Raw genomic sequence first — 7,874 nt, forward strand, 5'->3', positions numbered from 1 at the left:
AGTGTTCGACATTGGTCGTGAGCCGTGAGCTATACACATATATATGTATGTGTGTGTAAGTGGTGGCGCGGAGGAGGTAGTGTTTCAATGGACGTGGTTGTGGTTGAGGCGGTGACGGCGGAGGTTAAAAGAATTATTACTTCGTGTAATAATATAATATACAAGTTCCACCGGCCAAGTTTTAAATTCTCTCAGCGCCTGTATAAATAGGTGGTACACACACAACCGCGGCGCCGTGTTCAGCAATACCATAATATTATATTATTATTATTATTATTATTATTATACCATACACTCGATTGTATATTGTACTCGGTTTTTGTGGGTTTGAAAAACTTTTTCGCGGCCTGACGATGACAGTTTACTAATGGATTTCGCACCCTCGTGCACCCGTCGAAGAACGGCCGTCTAGCCGACCGCACCGTATACAGTTTGATACGATAATGATATCCACCGTAAACCTATTTCGTGTATAAAATCGACTTTACCCTAATACAGAAATTATATATATATATTTGTTTTATATGTATGAAATATAAACAATATATTAATCGATGACGTTTTTATTCGATCCGCGTTTTCGTATTATTATTGTAACATTTCGGATTTAGTTCAGTCGAGTATTAATAGAAGTACAACACGACACGTAATTGTTAGGTATATACAATAAAATGATTTCTAGCTTGACGTTAATCACAAAATAAATAATTTTTTATTGCCAGAAGTAAGTCCTATATATTTTAAAATATGACAGGATTGTTATCATTAATTAATCAAATCTGTCTAGTGACAATATTGTAAACGATAATCTAAATACTATACAGTATTTATTGTGGTTAGAAATTAATCACACGACAACTTGTTTGCTAAATTACAAAATACTTGTCCGTTTGCATAACGTCCGTTATTATAATACACAAGTTGATATTGTCAACACGAAAATACAATAACGAACGGGAAGAATAATCGAGTTATATGTTATAGGTATTTATTAGTATTTCATCAATCAATTTTGCTTCATAGAGAGTTATATTGAATAAATGCAATTTAAAATGCATACAAACCATGTTCGGTTTACTTTTAGATGTTTTAGAGTCTGTACTGAGTGAAACGAGTAATGTATTTTATTTTAATTTAAAATAATAATAATTATTATTATTATATGATTTTATTTATACTCGTATTTTAATAATAGTTTACTATGAACCCTTTCTTAGACAGGAAAAACGCTTCAAAAGTTGTATAAATAGTGCGTTTTATATAATGGAAGACTAGCATAATATTTATTTTTATAATATAATACTCAGAATAGATCGTTTATTAAATTTTTTCACTGGTTTCCGCATGGAAAAATTCCATAAAAGTGTTAAATAAAGACTAGATAAAATATGTAAAGTATAAAAATGCATTAATTATTAATATTCATGGTTTATCATTGTATTAAATGTTTAAATTCATAATTCATGAATAAATATATAGTCTGCCATATACTTACTCAATCTATACAAAAAACAAACAGTTAAAATTATTATTTTATTTTTTTTTTTTGAAAATTGCAATACTTATTTATATTTCTTATTCTTATTATGATTAGTTTTCAATAAAAAATTATTACAGCTCATCGGTTAATAAATGTAGATAAAATATAGATAATAAGGAAAGTAAAATATTAATACAAATTTATTTAATATAGCAATGAAATGTGCAATATTACAATGAATATGATATCAAAGACTAATTATATATTATCAACTAATATAATCTACTGACAACATTATGGTAATGATTAAAAGACTGAAATACAAATAGTATACACTTACACCACAGTACATATAACTTGTGCAATACAGTATTACAGGAAACAGGGAGGGGGTTAATCACGAAGTTAAATCAAAAATACATTTAGATAATGATGCGTCATTCATAGAATTGTTATTATTGATATCGTTGTTATTGGATAATTTTTTTTTATAGTGCTGGCCGCTGGGAGCAACATTGCAACAGTATGATTTTTATTAAAAATGTGATGGATTCTCGTGATAAATTTATCAGAGCACAATGATAGATTTATATGTACTTTAGACATCCTTCGAAGTCAGAAGTGTGATCGTCATAACATTTAATGTATATTATTAGTAGGTATATAAAGTAGGCATTATAAATTATATTATGTATATGATTGTGTAGTAAAAATCTTTTGAAACTACAAAGTTCCATAAGACCATATAATATACCATATCATCTGCAATCAACCATTTAAAAGGATTAACATTTTGTATTATTATTATGATTTAATTTTAATACATAATAAGAAAATAAATGTGCTTATTCTTTTTTTTTCATTTACAATTATTTAAATGATAATAGCTACAATTTTGCATCATTCAATTGTGCAATGTATTTAGCATTGCTGTTTTCTAATATTCTTATTCAACTAGTATATAAATTATTCATAGTAAGTAACATAAGTGAAACAGTTTAATTAAAATATCCCCAATATGGTCAATTCAACTATTCCGATTATAATTTGACATCACATAATGGTAGGTATTATTTTATCAGTAGTTAGTTGAGCGTAATGGTAATATAATACGATTACAAAGAACTGAATGATATAGTAAATATTTATCTCAACATAACACATTTTCATGAATTAAATTAGATACGGTTTTTAGCTCAAATGCTTCACAATAGGTACTATCACAACCGAGTGAATAATTGAAGTACATTTTATTGCATTTAACACAATTTACCGACCAATAATGATTACAAAAAATGTAAATTCTAGTTAGAATTTTGATGATTAAACAGCAATTAGTGATTAGCTGTTTTTAAAATTAATAGATTTTTCGGAAAAATATTGTCTCTTATCATCGCATATAATATATTTGCATTTATATTACAGTTTCTTTAGAAACTAAAATGTATTTAATTTGTTTATTAACTAATTAACGATTAGTTTCTGTTATATTTTATATTAAACAATTTTTTTTTGGTGTTATACCAGGTAGGTTGTTTTCGACTATTTATATTTATAATATAAAATTAAACAAAGTATTCAATAATATCGGTAACTTATTATTACCATAAAGTTTACTTTCAATTATTACAAAACCTCAATCATTATATTGAATACCTTGTGAATATTTATTTTATATACATATATTGGTCATTATAATGATATTATATAATATAATAATAATAATATATTGATACATATTTTTTTATAAACTATAATATATGTATATATGTATAATTTAATTATTTATCCAGATTTCTATAAAGATATCAATCGTTAAAAAAAGTTTGTCTAAATCAATCTTTCATTATGAATAATGCCAAGAAAAAATCTCTTCGTAATACTCGAAAAAGTGCCATACAAGTAATATCTTCATTTAAATTTCTGCGTATTTAAAAAAATAAAATAAATTTTGATTGTTATTAATTAATAAGACACAATAAATTATAAACTGCATTAAAAAATTAAATACGTTCATGACCTCAATAAAGTTTTTTTTTTTTTACCATTTGTTATTTTTTTAGGTAATATAGAGACATAGAGTTGTATAAAAACTTAATTAAATACTTTATATAATAACGTATACGTTCAGGAGTCTATAGAGTATAGATACCTACTCAAATAAATTAAAAACAAAATCAGTTAAAATACTGATAATATTGTTTATAGGAGTCAAAAATTATTTAAAAATAAATAAATAAAATAAATGTGTTTTGGAAGATGTTCAGCACTGAAATCAACTTAACAAAAAAATGTCGATGTGTGCTCCTGGATATGTTGAGTTTAGATAATATATGAACAGGATCTATTTTTTTGTTTAAAAATAATATTTATTCTATGTGACTGTGTAATAATCAAAAAATACAAATGAAATGAAAATAATGTAATGCTAAAGATGAAATAATAATGTTACAAATGTAGATTCTGATGGTATTTTACTTAATGGGTTTAAAGTAAAATGGTTAATATTTGATAATCGAAAAGTATACCTAAACAAATTTACAACACGTTTACTTCAGTTTTTTATAGCACTTATGTTATACGTGATTAATATTTTTTCATTTCAAAGGTGTTAGAATTATAATTGTTAAATAGATCAAATAAATACTACAATGGAAATTTGTTAGTTTACGATTAATAATACTTTTAAATATATTTGGAAAATATAACAATTTAATTCGTTATATTCATAAATCAATTTATTACTTTACAACTGTTATTATTTTACATGCGTTGAAAAAATAATGCCTAAAATTATTAATAAATATAGATGACGGCTACTGAACGTATTAAACAAGAAGATTTTCGTGCTAAACTAATCTTAGATTACACCGAACACTTATTACCCGTAGTTCCGATGGATAAATTCAAAGATCCATTACTCAATTATTATAACTTTATAAAGTTTGCCGTCGAAATCAATTCGAATAGTTACACTCCAATCGAACAAAATACAGTGAATAGAATTGTGTGTAGTTTACCAACAAAATACCAAACGTCACCACTAATAGAAGATTTAATAAATGTAAGTAAATACATTCATAATGATACTTTCGAGATACTAATTTAATATTATTATTGTGAGTCGAACTGTTGTTGAAAAATATATAGATGCAATCACGTTAATAATCGTAATGTCTTTATAATATCTTTAAGTAAATGAGCAATACGAGTTTCTAATCTTCTTTATCAAATAGATTTAAGCACGAAGTGTCATAGATTTGTTTTTATCAGTTTGTCGTATGAAATTTATTGAATAAAAATATTTATGATAAGTAATAACATATACTTATGAAAGCAATATTTATAGATTAAATTCAACTTATGACTGAATAAAGTTTGAAAAAAATCTTTGTAATAGAATTATTAATTTAAATTACTTTTTATTTTATATTCATTACACAAAATAATTATTTAAGTTTTACTATTGCAATTGTTATGTAATGTAAATAATATAATACGTTTTTTTCTTTAAATTATGTATTGTCAGTGCCATTAATTCTGGTGTACCTACTTATTTTTAAGTTACTGTAAGTTAATTTTACGTAGACATATCGGTTACAATTTATTATTTCTATATTATATTCATAATCTAAGTATAGTAAAACATTTTAATTTAGTATATTATTCTATTGAGATTCGTATAATATAAATGTATTATTTATTTATTATGATTAAATGGCTTTAAAGGAACACAAAAAAACATTAAAACAGACAATAATTCAAATAGCGTTCAATGATCTATACAGAGATCATGAAAAGCTATTGGTAGATACACCGGCCAAAATAGAATTACGAGAAACTGCACATCTATGTAAAGAATCAATTAATCATTCAAGGTTAAATCTTGAAAAAAAGATCCTGCAATTCAATCCAATAATCGTCCAAATGATGAAATTATGGAACGAAGACTTTAAGTGAGTTTATACAAAATAGATATCTAATAAATAGATACTCACCTAATTCATGGTAATAAATAAATTGTCTAATATAAATTATATGCATAGAATTATTATTAAAAAGCTTAAAATAAATAAATAAAATCATATTTCATATCATAGTTGCAATAACGATATTAATGAAATATTTAATGTTTAATTAAATACAAAAGAAAAATTATTTTCCACAATGGTCTGCTTACGTATGGCGTGAAAATTAAGGAATTTATAGTTTCATCAATAGAATAGTCATAAACAATTAATAACCATACTTATAGAATTTAATGAGGTTATAAAAAAAATATTGTGAATGTATAATAGGGTAAACAATTAAAATGTATTATTATAATAATAATAAAAATATTAAAATATAATAATATAAATATTATTATTATTATTATAATTATTTGATTTTATCAACTTATAAATGACGCATTAATCTCAGTCGAAATTCAAATTTCATACTCTTAAAATCCACAGGTAGTTTGATATCCCTCAATCGTGTTTCCATTGCAAAGATGGATCCACACGCAAATGCACATGAAGATTATTGTTATTATTTTTGTATTTTTTTAATAATAACATAAGTATTTCATGAATATTTATATAAATATATATGATCATATACATATATTAGTTGTTTACAACGTTCTTAAATGATTAAAAACACATCATTGTCTCGTATTTTGTAGTGTTATTACTGTAATGCCATTTGAAAAAACTTACTTTACATGACTTTAAATATTCATAAAATTGTTGTACAAATTTTAATTGTATTTTATTAAAATAAAAAAAAATCAATAACTTTCTTTTATTGCAAATCAAATAATATTATATTAATAGTATTTTTTAATTGACATAACTAATAAAAAAATTATTAGATACAAATTCATTAAATTCACTAGGCTAACATACTATCAAAATCTAACATATTATACAGTCTATATTAATAAATAGTCCTTTTAAGATTCAACTGTGTTCAATTTAAAACCTTCTCGTTACAGATATATAACTTTCTTAAATGCTGATGATTTAAGTCAAGAACATATACATTATAATATAACAGAGTTTATAAGTTATATGTTGGCGAAGTTAAAAGTTGTCAACGATGCTATGAGAAATGAATGGTTTCATCGTGTGAAACAATTATTTCAACAAGTTAGGTTTTTAATTTAACTATTTTACTTGTTAAATTTAATTTGTAATTTTTTTTTTTTAGAAAAAATACATTACAAAATTACCAACTGCGAAAAGCAAACAAAATCAGTCAACTTTTTTTAATTTTATTGCTTACGTCATGCAAATTTATTACAAATATATTATACAAAAGACTATTACGGAATATACGGAATTTATGACTGACCATACGGTAATATATAAAAATAAAATAATTTATTGATAATTTATGCTTATATTTTAATAAATCATTGCCCTGGTGCAAAAAGTGTCTAAGTGCAAAAAATGACCAAGTAGAAATTCTAAATATATACCACATTATGGGCTGTTGTATTTTGACTAAGTGTTTAAATTATTTTTTTTACGCGGGAAAATTGTCCATGTATATTTGATACTTATTTTATCAGTTTTTTCAATATTACCAAGTGAGCTTAGATAGTTTTTATACAATACAGTATTGACAAAAAATGTCATCGCCGTCGTGTAAAAATGTGTAATAATAATATGGCCAAATGTAACATTGTTATACACATAAGTATAAAAATATTATTATATTTATTATTTATTTTAAAGTATTGTGTATCATTTATTCCTATACACAAAAGTTTCTGTAATGATAATATTATTATGTATTATTTATATAAAGTAGTTTATTTCATATTACATTGTTATACATAAAAGAAGTGCACTTTTTGCACGACGGCAATGAAATGTAAATTACTATTATTTATTTTACAACTATTGAATAATTATTTTGTATGTCTATAAAAATTTTAAATCAATACAAATGTATTTATTTACTAATGAAAAAATAAGTAAATGGGATTATTTATTATTATAATTTATTAATTCAAAATGTTATTCTATCAATTAATAATCTATAGTAAAATTACAGTTATCAAATATTCAAAGGTAAACCCTTAAACTAATTTTAATTTAATTAAGATATTTAAAATGTGATGTATTCCTTTTTATTTTAAATATATTAAATACATATTACAAACAGTATAATGAATGAAAAAATAATTATTCCTATTTCAATAAATTCAAAACAATGGAAATAAAAGTAAATTATTGCGTGATACTAAACAAAGATAATTTGAAAGTACCAAAAATTCATATTTTATTTTATGCAAATTTTTAACAAATAAATTTATTAATTTGTACAACCATTTTATTATATTACATGTTATATACTTAAAATAGTGAAATTAGATTCATTTTTTATTGATAATAAATTT

The sequence above is a fragment of the Rhopalosiphum maidis genome, chromosome 1 (genome assembly GCF_003676215.2).
Source record: "Rhopalosiphum maidis isolate BTI-1 chromosome 1, ASM367621v3, whole genome shotgun sequence".
NCBI classification, from domain to species: Eukaryota; Metazoa; Arthropoda; class Insecta; order Hemiptera; family Aphididae; genus Rhopalosiphum; species Rhopalosiphum maidis.